The 23,215-nt window shown below is 43.3% G+C and overlaps 1 protein-coding gene across 1 annotated transcript in view; it reads left to right on the top strand.

The window, feature by feature from the left end:
* Positions 1 to 23,215, top strand: part of DNER (delta/notch like EGF repeat containing) — a gene marked incomplete at its 5' end in the record, with an annotated part of 319,258 nt that overhangs the window by 257,472 nt on the left and 38,571 nt on the right.

Raw genomic sequence — 23,215 nt, 5'->3', positions numbered from 1 at the left:
TTAGTAACCTTCATGTAACCATAATAGCTCCAAACCACCATTTAGTGAGCACGAATCTTTCTAGGTTTCGAGCTGGGTGCATCACATCTCTGGTCCTTTCAGTGTCCTCCCTGCAAGCTAGATATTGCTGAGCCACATTTATGAATTGTGTCATACTTCAGTCATATGCCTGTGGCCACACAGCTAGGAGGGGGCTGAATGCAGATGCCAACCCAGGTGCTGTGGTTCCATTGCCCAGAACTTTGAAGGGGCACATCGCATACTCATGAATCAATGAAGGAGTTAGTAGGAAATGCAACCAAGCATTGAGGCGTGTTGAAAAACCTTTTCATGAAGACTCTTAATTCTCTGGTTTTGTAAGCAATCATGGGTTGACATTTTATAAGATGACATTTTATATATATATATATTTCATATATGTATATGAGAAATATATATGTATATAGAGGGGCGCCTGGGTGGCTCAATCAGTTAAGCATCTGACTCTTGATTTCAGCTCAGCTCAGATCAGATCTCAGGGTCGTGAGATCGAGCCCCATGTCAGGCTCTGTGCTCAGAATAGAGTCTGCTTGTCCTCTCCTTCTGCCCATCCCTCTACCCATGCTCTCACTCTCTCTCAAATAAATAATAAATAACATCTAAAAAAAAAGAAATTTATATATGAAGAGAGAAAGAGAGAAATATTAAGATTGATTTTGAGGAATGGCTCATGTAATTGTGAGAACAGGCAAATTCTCAATCTATAGTGCAAGGTGGCAGGCTGCAAACTCAGGCAGGGTTTCCTTGTTACAGTTTGGAGCCTGAATTCCTTCTAAAGAAAGCTCACTCTTTTGCTCTTAGGCCTTCAACTGATTGGATGAGGCCCACCCACATTGTGGATAGTAATCATTTTACTCAAAGCCTACTCCTTTAAAAATTAATCCCACCTAAAAAGTACCTTCACAGCAACACCTAAACTAGCGTTTGACAACATATTTGGGTGCTGTGGCTTGGCCAAGTTATGAAGTTAACGCTCACAGTACCATCTTTGGGTTTCCCATTAAACTCTGAGGTGCAGGAGTTTCTCCACCTCTCCGTCTGCCATGAGATACTTTCCTGTGCTTACCCCCGCCCTCTCCTGTCAAAGCCACGGTGGAAATGGGCACGGCTTCCGCACCGGAAGGCCAGTTCTCCTCCATGTGTGGGGCAGTGTGCGTGCCGGGGAGCTGGGCGTGCTCGGGAGGAGGCAGCGCGGGGCTGTACCCTTGCCTGGTGGGCACGCAAAGCACCAAGACCGCTGTGTTTGCGAATGAAGCCAGCTGCGGTGGTGCTGGGGAGAACACGGTCTCCCTCACGTCGTGACTCACGGGGGCGCTCTGCGTGTGCTAACGTACAGGGCAGCATCTTTGCGCCCCCCTCCGGCAGCCACCGGAAGCAAAATCATTCTGTCAGGAACTTCCTTCCGACTGCGTTCCCAGATTCCTGGGAGCGCTGCTTCCGCCAGTGAAGCCCCACCCGAAGGAAAACAACTATCACAGGGCCAGAAGGGAGCTTTGTTTTCTCCTCTTCTCTTCAGATTTCCTTTCTTAATCGTTATTAACTTTTTCTTTCTATTCGGTTGGCTAATTTTTAAAACTTCAAATGGAATGTAGATATTTAAAGTAAACATTACTTTGTGTGGCTGTTATGAAAATGTTGTTTAATACGAGTTTATCAACAGGTAAGAGCAGGCTTACATGGGTCCTACATAGAAAATGTCTTTCCTACTCTTTCTCTTTCCACACTGGGAGGTGAGAACCGATCTGTGAGATCCCCTCCCGTTGACTGTCACCATGGGAAACTTACAGGACTTCTCTGGACCTCAGCTTTTGTATTTTTATGAGGAACATCTTAGATGCCTGTCAATTCAATGGCAGTTGGTATTTCAGCCTAGACGGGGACAAGTTGCTGACCGTGGTCTGCTGTGTATGAGAGCGTTAAATATGGCATGCGGCACGTTTCCTGGCATGGAGTAGTGAGAGCTATTGCCTTTTCTTTCCATCCATGGACATTCCAGCACTTCTTTCTTTCTTTCTTTCTTTCTTTCTTTCTTTCTTTCTTTCTTTCTTTCAAGATTTTCTTTATTTATTTGAGAGAGAGGGAGAGCACGAGTGGGGTGGGGGTGGGCAGAGAGAGAGAGAGAAGCAGACTCCCCTGCTCAGCGGGAAGCCGATGTGGGACTTGACCCCAAGACTATGGGATCATGACCTGAGCGGAAGACAGCTGCTTAACCGATTGAGCCACCCAGCTGCCCCCTGCCCCCCAGCATTTCTTCTCAAGCTGAAGAAGGGTAACGTATCTCCTGTTTAAATACCACTTTCTTCTCCCGCTGGTCTCTACTCAAACTTCATTCCTGACTAGCTGGAGCATTTAGCTTGGTAATAGTTAAATGTCCAGCCACTAAGCAGCCTTGAAAAGCCTGAAGAAACATGTATTTCCTTCCATGTTTCCTTCATTTCTTAGGTGGTCTCTCCCCGGGGCAGAGCCTAGGAGTTCTGTCAGAGTTCTCTCATCGAACTTGGGAGATAAAATTGCTTTCAGAGGGGTTGTTTCCTCAGATCATTAGGTGACATTGTGTGAAATAAAAAAGGCATCTTAACATCTGGGAAGAATTTACATTTTAAGAGGTGAAAATGACAATTCTCTGAATATGAAAATTTTAGTCTTAATCTTTTGGAGCATGTAATTGCTTTACCACTAGTTTGCATAATAGAAGAATCTCACGAGAGTAGGTGAAATTGGGCGTCTAGCTGAAGAGCCGCAGGCCTGCTCATCTTTACAGAGAGCAAACTGATCCCATTTCATAAAATGACAGCAGATTGAAATCATGTCAGGTTGATAATTAGTTCCCATCTGACAAAATGTCATTTGGATGACTGCAAATCAGATTTGCCAGGTGCTTTATTTTCAAACCTCATTTTTAGCTTATCAGGCTAGGGATTTCTGATGGGATTTTAATATTAAATAATAAAATGTCAGCACTGAGTAATCACTGAAATATTATCTTTCAGTGACAGTGTTAAGTGATAGGCCACAAATACTCAAAAAAAAAAAAAAAAAGGCAAATTGAAATCTCCCCAAGATCAGAGAATGTGAGAACTTGGAGCCCTGTAAGCATTGTAGGGGGGGAGTGCCAGGGTGCGAGGAACTTGTCGGGGGTTCGGGGGGCACGCTTGCAGGTGGGAGCAATGGTGTTTCACGTGCTCTCAGTACAATGGTAGCATCTGTAGATGTCATTTGGATGATGACCCATACTGGAAGGAATCCCTGGTTGGAGATGGTTTGCCTGAGTTCACTGGTCTTGGCTTTTGCCTAATGCAATTGAATCGTTACTCTGACCTTGTTTGTTGAATTGAATTAACTATGCCATTATAGAATATGCCTTGAGTTACTATTTAAAGGATTTAAAATATAAAGCATCAGAGGATTTTTACATGGCTATACAAATATCAGGTTTTTTCTTTGTGAATAACAGATTCTCGTTGATTATTACCAACAAGACCTGGGGAAAGTCGCCAATCATGTGTCTCTGCTGATTCTTCTCCACCAGAGGGTCGCTAACTCATTTAGATCATCCAGACTATAAAAGAAAGAAAGTTTAGACTCTTTTCCAAATAACTTTTTTTTAAAAGGAAACTATAGGAATTTCAGATACTTTTTACATACGCCGTATGTGTGGGCTGCCCCTCTGGTCTCTGTGGCCTGAAAGGCAGCTGGCATTGCTTCCTTTAAACTCAGACTTTGCAATATCAGCACTCTGATAGTGTCTTCTGGAAACACAATCTAAGATAAGACTTACTGCTTTGGATTTCAATAGCCATTCAACAGCCATAAAGAAAAAAGCACACCTACAAGATATGAAGACGTTTAGCTTGCTAATGAGTACTTAATTGCGTTTAGATTCTTGGATAAGTACAGTGGACAACTTTCATCTTTTATGAACCAGAAAACTTTTTTTTACTAGGTTCACTAAGATGGAGATAATTCTTGTGTTTAACAAGCTCTAAGGGGTTCCTGATCTACATATCACAGTATCTCTAAGAGTTATAGATTGTATACAATATATTGTCTCCTTTTCCCACATCCCAACCCTGTTACTATGCCTTTTGTTATATTTCAAAATGTGATATCTCCCTTCACCACGGGGATCTCAAATAGAGTCCTGAGTACCTAGTTAACAGCCATAGTAGTTCTTCATGATCTGTACTGTACCTAAGAAAAAAATTTACATCTCTACATTGACATCATGATGACAGTAAGAACACTGACATATGGGAGCTTGTTGGACAATTACACGTAGGCCTTGGAGGTGTTAGGAGCTGGCCTGGTGTTCTCATCTGGGCCACTGTGTCTCCTGTTGGACACAGGGACATAAACAATCCCACAGAAACTGACATCAGATATGGTCACTCCTAGACCATGATAAAGTGAGACAAACAAGACCATTTCATAATTCTAGATACAGACAAAACCAAGGTCACCATGCAACCCACACAATACCACACTTCCCCTTCTCTCACAGATAAATTGAGGGCCAGCTGCTTCTTTACCAGTTAGAGCTTTAGCCTTGAGCTAGCTTGCCCTTGCTGTAGATCGGATTTATTGAGATACTCAATCATAGAGCTGCTCCTGCTTTCTGACGCCCACTCTAGAGTGAATCCTTCCCAGATCATCCAACTGGAGTTGAAAACCTGGCAGTAGCATCTAACCCCTTTTTACTGAGACGCCTCCTGGTTCCCAGGATGTGTGTTCTCCCTTGCTGCAAAGAGTGATAGACCCAACTTGTTCAGCTATAGGTGTGTTCCTGGTAGCCTTTAGTTGGAGAGCAGTGACTGGACTTAACTGATTGAAATGTTCAAAATATTGAAAGTTCAATCAATTGAGTTAACAATAGCCCAGTCAGAATTTCCAACGAGTTAGACAGGGAAATATTGTGGATTTATACATGGGGGAAGGATGCTATGGAACCAAAGTCCTGGGTGAGGGTCGGAGGGGGAGGAGAGAGGGGAGGTTCAGAGATCCGTAGATGCAGTTGGTTGCAGAATAAGGTGCCCTGGGTGCAGTAATGGGTGGTAAGGCTGAAATGCTTGCTGGGGCACACTGGGGAGACTCTGGATGCTGAGTTTGCAAAATGAAGACTTGGGGACAGTTTGTACTGTATGTGAACTGGTCTGTGTTTTAGAAAGATTATTCTGATAGAATTGGGAGATTTCTAGGGAGAATGAGTGATTCTAGGAAGAATGGGGAAGAAAGATTATTCTGGTAGAATTAGATATTACAGATAGATAGACTTTCAGTCGAGAAGAGACGGTAAGTAAGACAGCAGAGGAGCCAGGAAGCTCAGGCAGGTAGAAGTGAGGGCTTGAACTTGTGGCAGTGGGAATGAAAGGTTGGACCTAAAATCTGATCGACGAGTGGAATCATCAGAGTTGTCAGCTGAATGCAGGGAGCGAAGGTCAGAATGGAGCCGAAGGTACCGCTCCTGCTTTAACTTGGGAAACTCGGAGAAACGGGAGAGTGTGCAGAAGGAGTCTTAAGCCTCGCGACCATAGGATGCTGAGGAGTCTGCCCAGCGGAGTCCATGGCTGCTACCACGGCCATACTCATCTCCATTTTGTTTTTACTCTAATTTTGGGGGCATTCGGGGAGAATTAGTGATATTTGACTTCTTTAGGCTAGTGACCTGAGGGATTAATAGAAGGGGAGAAAGGACACCGGTAATGAGTGAAGGGCACTTGTTGGTGGAGCATATGGAATTTTTATGAGATTCTTGACATTAAAAATCTACTCACAAGGCTGCTTTTCAACCTCGCTTTAAATAGCTAATCCGTACGTATGAAAGTGTTGATGAACCGGCCTTTAATTATAGAGGATTTCTGTTCCTTCTGCTCCCACCGCTCCACTTAAAATTCAAGGAGTTGAGAACTCATTCGTGGCTGAACTATTGTTGAAAAGGAATGAGATTTACCTACTCGCTGGAGGTTTTAGAATAGTCTGTGAAGGCAGCAGAAAGCGCGTCATCTTACCTGGAATGCAGGCCGGGAATGAGCTGATAATAGCTTGCCTCACTAAGCCGTGCATTTCTGAGGATGTGAAACGCTGCTGGCACACCATTGCAAGAATTTCTCTTGAAGTTCGTGGCTGTGAAGGTCCGATGGGGACATATTTGAAGCTCTTTTATAACTAAGCCATTGACTCCTATTTTGTTTTGTGGTTGGGAGTTAATCACCATCCGATCACTAACATTTTTCGGCTCGCTGAGAGTCTGGGCATCTGGAATTGAGAACGGAAAGTCAGCATCCTTGCCTCTCCTCCCAGCTGTGATGGAAAGGGGCCCAGCTGAGAGTTGAGCAGAGCCCAATTCAAGTCTCAGCTTTGTCATTGAGCAGCTGTGCAATTGGCCTCTGGCAGCCTTAGTTTCCTCTTCTATGAAATGGGGATAAACCATAAAGCCCAAATGAGGTGATGCATACAGTCTCATAACTTTGAAATCTATAAAACCACGAAGCAGTTGTGCAAATGTCAGCTATGCCTTTACCTGGGGAGGAGGGGTGAGGAATGATTAAATCTGTGCCCAGGTTCTTTTCATATGACGTTCAAGGCTAGAGTTGGAGTAAAGGTGGGATCCGTCTTCATGGCCATAGTGGGTACAGGCACATCTGCTTACAGGATTAAGTGATTGCTTGCTGCCTGGGCTCTCGGTGGCTTCAGTGATAAATATTTAAGTGTCTGGTGCTGGGCAGAGCTCTTTAAGTGGAATGGCTACTCAGATCCTCACCGTCCTTAAGTAGTGGGACCATGGTTGTTGCCATTCCTGGGCCCAAGACTACAGAGCTAGTTAAGGATGAAGCCAGGATGGAACCCCGAGCTTTTGGCATCCAAAGCCTCTGTTATCTCAAAGTAACAGGAAATGGGGTCAAACTGTGGCTTTGACTCACTAGCGATAAGTGAAAGACTGAAAAAATGAAATATTTTAACCAGATTTCCTAAGCAGTAGTAGTCTTAGTAGCTACCTCAGAAGAACACATTCAATTGGGGTTCATCAGGACATCGATTCAGCTGTATGTGCCCAGGTAATGCTCTTCCTCCAGGCAGCTTTGCGTCTATAGAACTGCCTACATCCGACTCCATGCCAGTCACCAGACAAAATTCTCTCTGACTTAACCCCAGGTTGTAGTATTCTTATTTTCTTAATTCAAGGATGAAAAAGTTGGGGCAGTGAGTATAAACAGCGGGAGGCGGGGGTGACAGAGCCCCAAATTTAGCTGGGTTTGCCTAGCACTGAAGTTCTTGACCAACAGGTAGGTTCTCAGCAGAAACCTACGTGTGCCCACCACCCAAGTTACGTGTGAACCTGGGCACTCCCTTATGTTTGAGCCAGTCATGAGAAGACACTTCTAGACTTGTCTCAGCTCAGCTCCTGAGATGAGGCTTGAAAAGCGGCCTTGGTTGTGATTCAGCCAGTGGCTCCTGACCAATAGCTCCTTCCTTCCCGGCGCAGAGAAGCCCAGCTCTGACTTGCAGAGAGATTGAATTGCTTGTGGTGTGGGGGACCCCTTCCGCTTTTGTTACACCGAGGATTCAGCTCCTGTGAAATTGTTGCTGGGGGCTACCCTGGGATGGAAACTTAGGACCGCATCTCACCTGAGGGCTGCTGCTTGCACCTGTTTAAGAACTGCTCTCCTGTGGCTCAAATGAGAAATACAGACGTGGCCACGTGACAGATGTGTCGCCCTTCAGCTTAGGTAGTCTGTCTTGATGGGTGGTGTTTCTCACTCCTGGGGGCCCCAATGCCCAGAAGCAATATGACCTTTTTTCTTACCACCAGAACCTGAATGTCTCCCGCATGGGTAGTTGTAGGCCCCGGACACCTTCGATGCCGTTTCTTTTCACCTGGCTCTGGGAATGACCCCGAACTGTTCTTCCCTCTTCACAGTTGGCTTTTGTTTTTTCATTCTTTGTCTGGAGAGAGTGCGGATGTCCTAGCTTCCGGTGTCCCTCCTTCCCATGGGAGTGGCTCTGCGGAAGTGGTCTCTTGTCAGTGTGAGTAGTGGAGGCGCAGCTGGCCTCCGGAACCCCAGGGTGGGAGCCCCTGTGCCAATGTGCTGGTGTGGGGGATGTCTGAGATCTAGCGTGACCGATGGCAGCCTGCATCCTGAGTCCCAAATAGACAACCCAAAAGGTGACTTTCCTGCATGGTCTTTTATTTTTTTTCCCCCTGGTCTTTTAGTCTTCACTGCGCTTTTGAATTCTTTATTGATCTGGATTTGTCTAAAAACCTGCAGACAATGCCCTGCATTTGTTACGTTGGTTTTCTATCACCATCAATAATTTTCAATTTAAGAGCACAGGATGAAAGTTGCTGCATGTGCTGACTGCTTTTATAAAATTGCTTCTGTTTTAATGAAGATTCGGAGCCCCTAGGTGTGCCTGCAGCAGAGTGACCCATGACCTCTTTTTTTATTCTAGCACATGGTCAGCTCAAAGCACTTCCTGATTTTGTGGAACGGCGTGTCCTTTCCCGTGTCGTCAGGTGCTTCCTTATTCAATCCCGCAGTGCTCCATTTAAAACCCCATTTGGCCTTAGAGGAGTTGCCTGGAGAGATCGTTAGCTGTTTGGACTGAAGTCTTAATGATACGTTCAGGATCGTGTTTCCTTTTGTTCAGTGCCAGATGGTTTCTGATGATACAGATCAGAGCAAATGTCCGAGGTTCAATTCATTAGTCAAAGTATGTCTTTTAGGTGGGATAAGCCCAACTGAAAGTAAGTGTGGACTAAGGAATATGTCCTGCCTGGTGGTCTGATCTGGGGACAATTTCCCTTCATCCATTACCCCCTAAAAATGCCTTTCCTAATAATTTGCTGATGCCTAAATTTTATGCCTGTGGTTTTATTTCTCTAAGTTAGGCAATGTCTCTGGTAATTAAACCTCTGCATTTGTTAGTTACTGCTGCCTGACAAAGTGTTCCAAAATTTGGTAGCTTAAATACAATCTAGTATTGCTTACAGTTCCGTGGTTGATAACTTGGGCAGGGCTTAGCTGGGGTATCTCTTCTCTGTTCCACTTGGTGTTTAGTGTGCTCACTCATGCTTGTGTGGTCAGCCAACATGTCGGCCGGGGATTGGCCAGTCCTGGATGGCTTCACGCATGTGCCTCGTGCTTGGCTGGAATGATGGGGGTGTCTAGTCTGGGCTTCTTCACATGGCAGCTGGGTTCCAAAAGCATCAAGGAAGGACAGGCCCAATGCACAAACATTCTTTAAAGTTTCTTCTTCTTCTGTTATGTTTGCTAACGTCTCACTGGCAGGGGCATGTCATAGGCCAAGTCCATAGATTTCTTTTCTCAATGGGAGGAGCTACAGAGAATTTGTGGCTTTTTTTTTTTTTTTATAATCTACCATAATCTTAAACCTACATATGTGAGGAATGTGAATAAGTTTAATATAAAAACAGATTTGAGGAGGACAGTTGAAAAATAACAAGTGTGTGGTTATGATGGTTTGAGTGAAAGACAAGGTCCCACTGAACTTGCCTACTCAAGGGATAAGGAGTGTCTGGGAGACAACTGCTTCCTTACTTCAAAATTTCTTCACAAGTCTGTAGATGGAGTCTTGTCTCTGCTTTATGTCAAGGAAGTTTTAGTTTCTACTTTTGATTATTTATATTCATAGTCTACTAGGATCTACCCTTTTGGTTTTTCACTGCTTTCTAACCTCTTAAATGAATAAGTGCCCTAGTTTTAGGCATCCTTAATGATCATGTAGTAGGAGGCAATAGAAACAGAACTCAGGATTGACTCAAATAATTGAGTTCTGATTCCAGTTCATTTGCATTGAGCAATTTTCTTTATCATCCAGTTGCCTCAAGGTACAGTCTGGTGGTTCCTTTTCTCCACAAAGTTCTTTTTTCCCCCCTTAATTAAGAACTATTTTATGTGTGTCTGTTTCTCATTTTGAATTTCTAATGTGAGAAAGTACATGAGATAATATACAAAACTGTGTAGCCACTATATAGTTTTTAGAAAAGTTTTCTTTGAAATTCCAGTGAGTTAACACACAGTGTAATATTAGCTTCAGGTGTACAATATAGTGATTCCACACTTCCATACATGATAAGTGCTCTCCTTAATTCCGACCACCTATCTAACACATCCCCCCCCAACCTCCCCGTTGGTAACCATCAGTTTGTTCTCTGTAGTTAAGAGTCTGTTTCTTGGTTTGCCTTTCTCTCTCTTTTTTCCCTTTGCTCCTTTTTCTGTTTCTTAAATTCCACGTATGAGTGAAATCATATGGTACTTGTCTTTCTCTGACTGACCTGTTTCACTTAGCATAATACTCTGTAGCTCCATCCATGTCATTGCAAAGGGTAAGATTTCATTCTTTTTTATGGTGGAGTATAATTCCATTGTATATAGACACCACATCTTCTTTATCCATTCATCAGTTGCTGGACATGTGCAGTCTCAAAGCCAGCAGCAGCAAATTATGTTTCCATAATTTGGCTATTATGGGTAATGCTGCTATCAGTATCAACATCAGGGTGCAGGTATCCCTTTGAGTTAGTATTTTTGCATTCTTTGGGTAAATACCTAGTAGTGCAATTGCTGGATTGTATAGTAGTTCTATTTCTAACTTTTTGAGGAACCTCCATGCTCTTTTCCAGAGTGGCTGTACTCCTGGTTTGCATTCCTACCAACAGTGTGAGAGGGTTCTCCTTTCTCCACATCCTCGCCAACACCTGTTGTATCTTGTGTTGTTGATTTTAGCCATTCTGACGGGTGTGAGTGATATCTCATTGTAACAAAAGAATATGCAATGGGAGAAAGACAGTCTCTTCAACAAATGGTGTTGGGAAAACATGCAAAAAAAATGAAACTGGACCACTTTCTTACACCATACTCAAAGATAAATTCAAAATGGATTAAAGACCTTAATGTGAGACATGACACCATAAATATTCTAGAGAAGAACACAGGCAGTAACCTCTTTGACATCGGCCGTAGCAATTTCTTTCTAACTGTGTCTCCTGAGGCAAGGGAAACAAAAGTAAAAATAAGCTACTGGGACTTCATCAAAATAAAAAGCTTCTGTACAGTGAAGGAAACAATCAACAAAACTAAAAAGTAACCTATTGGAAAGGAAAAGATATCTGCAAATGACATATCTGATAGAGGTTTAGTATCCAAACTGTATAAAGAACTTATAAAGCTCAACACCCCAAAATAAGTATTCCAATTAAAAAATAGAAGACATGAATAGACATTTATTGAGAGAAAACATCCAGATGGCCCACAGACACATGAAGAGATGCTCAGCATCACTGATCATCAGGGACATGCGAATCAAAACCACAAAGAGATCTCTCCATGAAGTTCTTCAGCTGAAATCACGACTGTAAGAGTCAACTTCAGCCCTTACGAGTGTACAACCCGTAGGGATGGTGGCCAAGTGGGAAGTGTGTGCTTCTAAAAATGTCTATGAATGACTATGAGAAATTTCCTTGGTGTTTAACAATCTGAAGGATTCAGCGTATTTACTTGAGAATGACAATGACTAAGAGGTAGGTTCGAGGATTGCTTTGTACTGTGCCTTTGAATGTCCTCAGTGAAAGGAGAGGGAAAGCAAATATACCTGGAGAAAAGTACATCTGCATTGTGGATTCCATGTACCAGAATTTTCTGGAATAGGCTTGATCACAGTGCTTTGTTTTCCATCACACTACTTTGGTACTAAACTATGTATCTGTGAGGCTCCTTCTTATCAACAAAAACAGCCTAACTTTGTCGTTTCATGTTTCTCAAGTTTTGGGTTGTAAAAATTATTGTAGATTGTCTGCCATTTTTGCTTTTCTTTTTAATTAAAAAAATTTCCCCCAGGGGCGCCTGGGTGGCACAGCGGTTAAAGCGTCTGCCTTCGGCTCAGGGCGTGATCCCGGCGTTATGGGATCGAGCCCCACGTCAGGCTCCTCTGCTATGAGCCTGCTTCTTCCTCTCCCACTCCCTGCTTGTGTTCCCTCTCTCGCTGGCTGTCTCTATCTCTGTCGAATAAATAAATAAAATCTTTAAAAAAAAAAAAAATTTCCCCCAGACTTACTGAAATATAATTGACATGTAATGTGTAAATTTAGGATGTACAAGGTGTTTATTTGATGCACTTATATATTGCAAAGCAATTACTACCATAGCATAGTTAACACCATCATGTCACCAAATTACCAGTTCTTTTTTGTGGTAAGAGCATTTGAGATCAACTTTCTTAGCAATTTTCAAGTATGTAATACAGTATTATTAAATAATCACCATGCTGTACATTAGATCCCCAGAACTTATTAATCTTATAACTGAAAGTTTGTACCCTTTGACCCATATCTCCTTAGCCCCAGGAAACCACCCTTCTACTCTGTTTCTATGAGTTCTGTCCACCATTTTCTGATGAATACGTATTCCCTTGGCTAAAATGTTATTTTTATGGGTTTAGGAAGCTGGATCAGAGATGTGGGGGGAACTGCACTCACTAATCTGAATTTTGACTTGTTTCTCCACATTCTGATTAAGTATATATGACTCCCAGTCCTAGAGGGAGAAATAAATGTTGGCCCACTTCTATACCCTTATCACCTTCCCTCATTTTAACCCCCCACCCCTCCGCAAATTTGGCATTTGCTATCAGTTTGGGATTCCTTTGCATTGCTTTCTTCCCTTAAGCAAATCAGAGAGGAGTACAATTTCATTTAGTCTATGCCATCTGCGATGGGTAGATCATCTGACCACATTTCACTGTTGGTTTATTTATATGCCTGTGACTGGTCATGTTCTGACTACGTGTTTTCTGGTGGGTTTTTTTGATACGCTGAGGGGAAGCCATAGATATTAAAAAATATTACCATGCCATATCTGGCACCTGTCATAGATGACTCCTACCACTTCCTGCCCTTTTGCGAATCAGCAGTTGTGTGAGGTATGTGCTTTGTATAGCTCAGTGGCTCTCAGACTTCACTGTGCATTAGAATCACATAGAGGGCCTTTGAAATCAGAGTCCTGGGCTCCATCCACAGCGTTTCTGAGTCAGTAGGTCTTGGTTGGGGCCTGAGAACTTTCACTTCCAGTGAGTTTCCAGGTGATGCTGATGCTGCTGGCTTGGAGACTGCACGAGAACCACTGGTATAGTGTGATGAACAGACACAAGCCCTTTCAAGGGCAAACACCTCCAAAGAATATTCGGTGATAATTATTCGGTGATAACCGAGTAAGTAAATTAGAATCAAATTTAAGTAAGTTTGTGAAATAAATTAAACGGATGAAACATTTAAAAAACTTTCCTATATTTCCCCCTTTAGAAATTCTTCTTTGTTCATGAACATACTTGCATGAAAACAATCATCTAAGATTGATTTTCTCTCCAAAGCACTGTCAGAGAACCTTTGTCTTTGATTTGCTCCAATGCTTCCCTGTTGCCCGTGTGGGGTCCTCTGTCAGTCTGCATGCATTCCATATTGAACAACCTCTAGAATGTGAAGGATTTGAGCCTACCTTTTCTTTTCCAAATCTCTTCATCATTCTCCTCATCTCAAGTATGAACCATGCCATTTTAACCTGTGTTTATAAACATGCTAGTCAGATGAGATCATAGGAATATTTCATTAAAATATTCTGTTGGTGGGTGCCTGGGTGCCTCAGTTGGTTAAGCATCTGCCTTTGGCTCAGGTCATGATCCTGGGGTCCCGGGATGGAGCCCCACATGAGGCTCCCCATCCAGTGGAGTCTGCTTCTCCCTCTCCCTCTCCCTCTCTGATCGCCCCCCATCACTCCCCCACTGGTGCTCTCTCTCTCTTGCTCACTCACTCTCTCTCTCTAAATAAATAAAATCTTAAAAAAAAAAAGAAAACTAAAACACAGGAAAAAATTTTATTTGTTGTTTATAAGGAAACACGTACCACAATGATCTTTAAAATCAGAGTTGTAAAATATTATCTGGTCATTACATTTAATCTTGGATCTTAGTGCTTTAATCATAGTGTGAGAAGAATTTGTATTTAAAAAATTACTTTCTATAAAGTGTTAGTAAGAAAAACAGGCTACTTAATAAAGGATAATTTTAACTGTAGCCACCATAAGTTTAGAGGACATACTGGCAAGTTTGTAAGCTGCAAAGAAATATATGAATATTAAACTTTATTAGTAAAGGAAACAGTATTTCTTCTTTACATATTTGCATCCCCTTGTGCATGCATTTCCCTTTAGTAAAACACTTCTTTGTTGCTCCTCCTTTGTTAAACTCCTGAGTAGCATTTTTTCCCTCTTCTTTCAGCTGGCATAGATCATAGGTAGAATCCACCCTCTAGTGGCGAAAAGCATCATACAAAAAAGATATTTATAAAGACAAAGCTAAAAAATTACGAAGAGGTTGATTTTTTTCATGGGACTAGTTTGTGACCTAGTTCCGAAGGCAAATCCAAGAGAAGACTTCTAGAAACACTCAGCATAGAAAAATCCCCAAGATGAGGGACAGGTCTGAACCTTGGTTTGCAGGTGCTGTCGAGGCAGGCTCACGGTTGAGTTCTAGAACATCACGACCCAGCTGTGTCAACTACAATATATTCTTTCACTTGTCCTTAGATGTGTTTGGAGGAGAATGCTAACTATTTGTAAGGCTGGAACTCAGGACCGTGGTGGTTTGCTTTTCTACCATATATTGAAGGCTTTTTTTCCTTTGCATGTGAATTAATGATGATTTATACTCTTAATAAACCTAGATATGTTCCAGAATTTTTAACATCTTCAAAGATTTTCTTTTTTATTTGTTAAAAGATTCAGTTCTCCTTTAAAAAAGAGTTTTATTTATTGGCAGTGCACCTTATTGGGATGGTTTTTCCTCATGTCTGAAAAAATCTTCTCTTCTAATAAGACTGGATCTTTTCCCTCTAGACACCTCTCCACCTAAAAATTCCCCTTAATAAAGTCAGCCTTTTCCCAATGTTGCCAGTTATCCTGTTACCCAAACAACTGTAGACAGAGAGCACGGGTCTTGTTTCCCTCGGTAACCAGCAACGTGATTTGGAGTTGTGATAATACAAGTAAAATACCTATAAAAGCGTCTGTGATATTTTTCTTTTGTGTTAAACATGTAATGTATTTTCAGTGTGGGAAATTAGAAAATTTGAATATGCACACTTAAAATATAAAAAAGAATCCTTTGATTTCTCTGCCTGACAAAATCCATCAATTTCGGGAGACCTACTCCCAGGCATTTTTATTATTTGTCCAAATCAGACATTTGCAAAGAAAAGAACCCTTGCTGCAATTATTTATGCAAAGGTTGTTGTGCACTGTGATTGCATCCTCCTAGCAAACTCAGTTCACTCGCTGTGATTGAGCGTCCTATATTCACCAACCTGTGTGCTAAGGAAGGGAGAAGAGAACGGACCCGGGCCCACTGTTAAAGAGAAAGTACAGAATTTGGCGTCAAAGTTTGAGCGGCAAGTCAAGGTTTTACTGCCCGGCAAGAAACCAGATCCAGCACAGAGAGTCTCAGGGGATGAGGCAGAGGGAAGGCAAAGGGGTGGGTTTTTAAAAAGCCAAATGTAAACTGACTCTGTTTCACATTAGAAAAATCCAGGTATTTGAGTGTCTGACTGGGAAGTCTGGGCTCATGGGTTGTGGGCTTGCAGAGCTGGTAGCGTTTGTGTTTTTCCCGGAAGTGGAGGCAGTGGCTCGGGGTGCTGGTGCCCTTCGGGGTTATGGTGCTTTACTGCCTTTGTGGCATGCTCGAGGCCGGCACCTCTTTCAGAATTCTAGAACCTTCGTTGTCTTTTAAAATCAGGTTCGTTCGGTGGTCAGCATACCAGGGGGACACAATGGAGCCAGTGACACCTGGATGGCCCCAAGCTCCCCACCTGTAAACGCTTAACACTGGGTTACAAAAAGAGGTTCATGGAAGGAAAGTAGTGTCAAATCCATTTTATTGGAATAAAAGATAATTTGAGAGGCGAGAATAACTTTTCTCAAATGTTCAAATCACTACCCCCTCTGGTGCCCCACTGTCTCCATGACTCTTGAAAGCGGTTTCCGGGTCCCGTTGATCGGTAGTTACACCAGGTGGCGGTGTGGCTCCACGGGGCACCCACAAATTTTGTAGTAATTCCATCGCCTCTCCACCAGTTTCTTTCTCTGTGGCGTTGTAGGTGTTCTTTCTCTGTGCCTTTTTCCCTGTCTCCTCTTTGATATTCTGGGTCCCTGTCTTCCTCTTCTGCTCTCTCTTCTTCCCCCACTCTTCCTTCTCTTTTTTGCTCTCCCTCTCTCTCTCTGCTTCCTCCCCCATTCCCCAACTTCTTGCCTCTTCTGACCCCATACCTTTCTTTTTTAGCTACCATGCAATAGATCCTCTCAGTACCTAGCTCAGTCCTGGTCAATATGGTCAGAATTCTGCAGATGATCATTAAAATGAGCTGGTTTTTCTTCATATTGCTTCCCTTTCCCTGGGAGAAACTGTTAATTCCCTTTGTTCGACTAAGGTCTACTTCTAGGAAGTGGTTTAACCGGCTTTCCATCCCAATCCCCTACTCCAGCCCCACCGTGTGAATGAGATTCTGTCCTATTGCTTAGAACAGAAACTGGCCCCTGGAAGGGGGTCCAATAAATGTCAGTTCCTTCATTCCTTCTGAAAGGAATTGCAGCATCTGGGCAAGACAAGCTAGGAAGCTGGGATTCACCTTCATCCCCGCCCTTTCTTACCCTCCACATCCTATTTCCTCCAAGTGTTGCTGTTTTCCTTTTTAAGTGGTTCTTGACATTTCCTCTCTAGCTGGCCCTGCCACCACCCTCATACCTCTTAGCTGATTTCTCCACATGGTTTCTCGCGGGTCTTTCCCCCATTTGCCAAAAGAGTGATCTGAGAGGTGCACCTGATTTTTCACCCCCTGCCCCCCACTCCGTTGAAGGCATCACCTGGTCTGCTGGTGCCTCTTGTTTGTTTTCTGCCCACTGCTCTTCCGTAGACCTCAGCCCATCTCTGGAAGGAGCCGTAGCAGCCTGCCCTCCCCCCCCAGGACTTCTGCACACGCTGCCTTTCCTGCCTTCAATTTCCCAGCGTGCGTCCCACTTTGTTGCTACCTGCACAAAACCCACCTCTCAGCTCACTGTCCCTTCCTCGGGGCAACCTCCCTGGAGCTCGGCCAAGGCCAGTTCTCCTGCTTCTCCTTCCCCCTGGCCCCCCAGATCCCCACCTTGCTCACGCTCACCCGGTTATGGTTTCACATTTATTTGGCTGATTGTTCAGTGTCTGTCTCCTTTAAATGCTCCTAGTAGAGGTATTACATCCGTCTTCACACCGTGCTTGGCACATAGGAGACACTTAATAACTATATGTTGCATTAAAGAATGAATCCATTGAAGAGGCAAACAGGAGACCCGGAACATGGCCAGCCTTCTCCCAATGACTGTGAAAGGAGGCGGTAGCCTGCGGGGATGGCAAGACTAATTCATTGCATGAACTGTTAGGACGTGACTTATAGCCGGCTCTCCATTATCCATCTTTCTCAGAAGCCCAGGGAGGGACGTGCAAACCTGTAGATGGCTCAGCAGCATATAAATAACAGGGAGGCTGGAGAGTCTAAAACTTTAATTCAGCCTCTATGTATGGTCCTTCCAATTTAATGTTTATAAGAACCACAGCCATGGTTATTGATTGATTTGGGTCTTCTCACATCTATTTTCCTCTGGCTCGGGTGCCTCCAGCAATGACAGGATGAGAGATTAGGGAATAAAGAAAGAAGCAGCATCAGCGGCCACTGTGCTGCACACGCCAGCTATGCTCCGTCTTCTTGCACAACTTCCTCCCCTTTACAGACATTTTCTTTTCGTGTGTGTGTGTGTGTGTGTGTATGTGTGTGCGTGCGTGAGAGAGAGGGAGAAAGAAAGAGACAGGAATGGGATTGCTCCATGGAAGTCTGTGCAGATACGAACATCAGCACGTCTGTTTAGAACAGAACATTGGAACACTCGATAGGATTCATGTGAGCAGGGATTCATACCTATGTATTTTTTTCCTGTCCTTGAAAAGATTCCTATTGGGATCGTATCAGCAGAGAGAGTGATACATAGTGCATGTGCCTGCATACGCACACAAGCTCACATGCACACACTCTCCCTGAAACATAGCTCTTGGCAGAGTAAAATTTTGATTGCATTGCCCATCACGCCACGGTGCTGAAGGGTCTCTATGCAATCAGTGAGTTCAGCGAGAATTTGAAAACTCACAATCATATTAAGGTAATAGGATTGTTCTCCTTTTTGCCCACATTTTTAACTACCATGAGAGAATGTTTGGAAGATTTGATCTCTCAGGAGGTGGTCTAGACTTGAATCAGGGGGTCTTGGGCTTCCACATATTATCATTCAATGTGAAATGAGTGGAGACATCCTCTGAGTTGCAACATGTCCTTAAAGGAACCGCTGCCCTTATCCCCCACTTGCTTCAGTCTGACCTTAGAGTCAAACAGACAAACAAACAAAACCTCAAACACCTCAAATTCTCTCTCCCCTTGAATTTGGCTTGACGTAGGGGGTGAGCAGTGTGGCCTTCCTGTTGTTCTGAACACATCACCATTGTGTTTTGAAGTAGCTCTTTGCTTTTTCTGGGAAGCGGGGAGCACAGGAGGCCCAGCAGAGGTGGTAGCCATGGGGAGATGCCCCAATTTGTTCCACAAAGTGTGGATGCCATCTGGTTACAACCAGAGTCCCCCAGTTTGAGATTTTTCAGAGTGAGCTGTGATGGGCAAGGGAAGAAAAGAGCTGTCGAAAGACAGTGTGGGGCCAGTGCCTCTCTTCTGTTAAGATGAATACTTAAGTGATGTTGTCTTGGGTCAATGTTGAAGGAGCAGAAAAAGAAAAAGGCAGCAGAAAGCCTTGCCTTTCAGTGGACAGAATGAAACCCGGTGGTGGCCATTGTGTTCTAGAACAGTTCAGACCCCGGGGAGTGGAATCCTGGCTCACTGTGCCTTTGCTAAGTTAGTCGGTAATATAGGACCTTGGTCTTCATGGGAGGACACAGAGGACTTCCAACCTATTGGCAGAACAGTCAGCAGGGTTCTCAGTAGCTTAAAAATCACCAGGTGGGGTTTCTCTCCTCTCTCTTCCTTTTCTATTTATTATCTCTCTCTCTTTCTGTTTGCTTATTTATTTTTATTGAAGTGTAGTTGACATACAAGGTTACATTAATTTCAGACATACAACATAGCGATTTGATAAGTCTGTACGTTATTCTAGGCTCACCACAAGTATAGCTATCATTGGTCACCATATAACACTATTACAGTATCATTGACTATATTCCCTGCGCTGTCCTCTCATCCCTGTGACTTATTCAGTCCATAACTCGAAGGCTGTACCTCCTACTCTTCTCTCCTTTTCTTTATTCCATTCATTTGCTATTTGAATATGGGTAGCTCCAGATGAACTGAGTGTTCGTATTCTCTCACTGCTGGAGGAAGTCACCCTGGGTCCGGTTTTATATTAAACCCATAGTCACAGATGGGCCCCTCAGTTCTGCCCCAAAATCATTTTTCTCATTGAATTTACTCTTCACAATGAAAAATTCAAACCTACACATTTTCAAATCTCCTTGAGTTGTTTTCATGTTATAAAAAGGATCTAGAACATTGGTTCTCAGAGGGGGTTTGTGTTCTCCAGGGGCCATATGGCAATGTCTGGAGACCTTTTTGGTTGTCACGACTGGGGGGAGGTGGGCGGCTGGAATCTAGTGGGTAGAGGCCGGGGAGGCTGCCCAACACTCTGCATTGTACCGGACAGCTCCCAACCATCAAGAATGACCCGACCCAAAATGTCACTGCCATTGTGGTTGAGAAGTCCTGATTTTGGGTGCTAAAGACTGAATTTTATCTCAAATTCATACGTTGAGGTCCTACCCCCCCCCCCACAGTGTGACTCTATGTAGAGACAGTGCCTTCAAAGAAGTAATTAGGGTTCAATGAGGTCCTAAGGATGGGGCTATAAACCAATATGACTGGTTTCCCATAACTGTCTGAGACACCAGGGAGGTTTGCCTACAGACACAAGGCCACATGGAGACAAGACACAGGGAGAAGTTGGCCATCCACAAGGCAAAGAGAGAAACCAAACCTGCTGACACCTTGATCTAGGATTTCCAGCTTCCAGAACTGTGAGAAAATAAATTTCTGTTGTTCAGTCCCCCCAGGTTGTGGTGTTTGGTTATGGCGGCCCTAGCAGACTGGTACACTAGGTAATGCATTCTGGGGACGTTCTTGGGAAAGCAGGAAGAACACAGGGTTGACTGTGTGTCCTTGGGCAAGTTTCTTTATCTTGTTGACTCTTAATCCCTCATCTACACATTGGGACTAGTCATGCCCATCATTTTGGGTTGTCATGAGGATTAAACAAGTTAGCACATGTGAAAGGGCTGATAAAAAGCAGAAGGCACTAACGTGCTATTAGATTGTAAGGTTCTTGCAGCTAGAGACCTGCCTTTTAGCTTTGCATCCACAGTACCTACCTGGAAGCTCCTGGCACATTCTAGGCACATCTTAAATGTGTGTTGGTTTAATAAATGGCACTTTGGGTGCTGATTCAACAACTATTTTGAGCATCTTTTCTGCTACCCAGACACTGTGGGTATAGCCGTGAACACTGCAATCATAGCCTCTGCCTTCAAGCTAATATTCCAGTGGAGGAAGAGAAATAATAATCAAGAATAGAAGTTGAAATATGATTTCAGATGGTCGTGAGTGTTGCCATGAAATCAATTAAGTGTTATGATTAATAACTGGTGGGAGAAGCTTTAGATAGTGTTGTCAGAAAATTATCTGAAGAAGGGATTTTTGCCTTGTTTTGTTTTGTTTACTGATACAGGTGTGCTTTGTTGGTGATTTAAGTTCTTCAATAGCTGTTGCTCTTGTGAAGTCATTTTCCAAAGTGGTGAACAACTCCTGGTACAATCTTCTCTTGATTTACCCAGGAGTTACATTCCAGGAAGACTCAGCATATCTTAAAAACTATAAATGTAAGTGTGCATACAAAGCTTTAGGTTCAAGGCCTGGAAGGTTACGGACAGGGTTTTCACCTCCGTGAATTTCTAATGGGACAGACCAAAGTCGTGAGGGACGCAGGGCATCCTTTATTGTGCAGGGGTATCCTAGACATTATAAGATGGTTAATATCTCTGGCCTCTACCCACTAAATTCCAGTCAAACCCCTCAATCAGTGTGATAAGCAATCCCTCCCCTCCCCCAATTTTCAAAACAACCTCTACAGGACAGGCTAGCTCCCATCGAAAGTTATGATTTTGAAGGTCTCCAGTGATGTTTTTTAAAAAATATTTTATTTACATATTTGAGAGAGAGAGGGAGAGAGAAAGCACAGGAGCAGGGGGAGGGGCAGAGGGACAAGTAGACTGTCCGTTAAGCACAGAGCCCAATGTGGGGCTCCTTCCCAGGATCTTGAGATCATGACCTGAGCCTAAGACAGATGCTTACCTGCCTGAGCCACCCAGGCGCCCCTCCAGCGACTTTCTAATCTTCTAATTCAGATGTCATTTTTCAGTCTTTAGAGCCTTTGAGCAGCCCTCCTTGATTTCCTTCCCCCTCCTGGCTCCCATGACATTGCTGTCCTTGGCCCTTCCTCCTCTCCTTTGCCTTATCCCTGCCCAGTGTCCTGATCTGGTTTCTCCTTCTTCATCTGCCCATCCATGTAGATCTGACCTTGATCCCTTCCTTTTTCCTCTCCAAAGTTTTTCTTTGATGAAACTTCAACAGCACTTCAAGGCCACTAATTCCCAAGATGCTGTTTCTACACTATTTAAGCCTATTTTTCCAGCTGCCACCTGGACCTCCCTAAGTGAGCCCTAAGTTAAACAAAATCCAACTGGTCAACTTTCTCAAAAACCTGTTATTCTGTTGGTCGTGTTAATGGCAACATCATCCACTCACTCAGCCTAAATATGGTGGTCATCTTGACAACTCACACTCTTTACGTCCAGTTGATCACTGTGTTCTGTCAATTTAAGGAATATTGGAGTCAAATATTCAGGAGCAAGTCATGCAAAGATGGGAGTGGTGGTGAAGAACGATGCCCTGGAAAGGGCCATTCTGGTCTCACCCTTATCTTTTGTTTTATTTAAAAAGTTCTTTGGACTAGCCTAATTTTCCTAGACCCTGGGCGTACTGCCCTGAGCTAATTTGTTTGCCCAAATTAATTATTAGCAGAGGGTGGCAGCCTCATTTTCACAGAGGCCTTCTCTTTTGGAAGGAATGCCTTTTTATTCAAACAGTCCGATTTAGGTTCTTTGGCACCCAGCGTAAGGAGCGCCTTGACATTTCCATAAAGGTGTTGAAATGTTACCACCCCTGAAGAAACGGTTTCAGAATATGAAACCTTTATCTTTTTCTTTTCCCCCAAGGAAGAATACATCACCAGCTTAATTATCTCTGTAAAAGAACTTCCTTATTTGCTTTTCATGTTACTAGTGGAAGAGGAGAATGATACAGTTTGTGAAGAATGAAAACAATTACAGATGATTTCATGAAATTTGCTTTTGATTTTTGTCTGTGTAAATAACCCCTGAATTGTGAGGTCAAAGATGCTTGTAGGGTTATCTGTTTTTCTTCCAAGTGATTTTTAAAAGATCTGTTAGGAGAGCAAATACAATTGAAAAGATGCTCCTTGAGATTGTTGCTCTGCACTGAGAAGCCAAAAGACAAAGAATTCGTTATGTAGGTTATATATTATGTATATACTTTTTTTAATTGTGAGAAAAATCACATAACATGAAATCTACCCTATTAACACATTTTTAAGGGTACAGTACAGTTTTGTTCATGATATGCACACTGTCATACAGCAGATCTCTAGAACATTTTCATTTTGCAAAACTGAAACTCTATGTCCATTGACCAGTGACTCTCCATTTTCCCCTCCCCCACCGCCTGGCAACCACCATTCTACTCGGCTTCTCTGAGTTTTACTATTTCAGATGCCTCATAGGAGTGGAATCATGAATATTTGTCCTTCTGTGACTGGCTTATTTCACTTAGCTGATAGTCTCAAGGTTCATCCATGGCATAGCATATGACAAGATTTCTTTCCTTTCTTAAGGGCTGAATAATATCCCATCATATGTATAAACTGCATTTTCTTTATCCGTTCATCTGTTGATTGACATTTGGGTT

Source organism: Ailuropoda melanoleuca, chromosome 2, assembly GCF_002007445.2.
Source record: "Ailuropoda melanoleuca isolate Jingjing chromosome 2, ASM200744v2, whole genome shotgun sequence".
Classification (NCBI taxonomy): Eukaryota; Metazoa; Chordata; class Mammalia; order Carnivora; family Ursidae; genus Ailuropoda; species Ailuropoda melanoleuca.
Note: the sequence above shows the minus strand (reverse complement) of the source record. Positions and strands in the feature narration are given on the sequence as shown.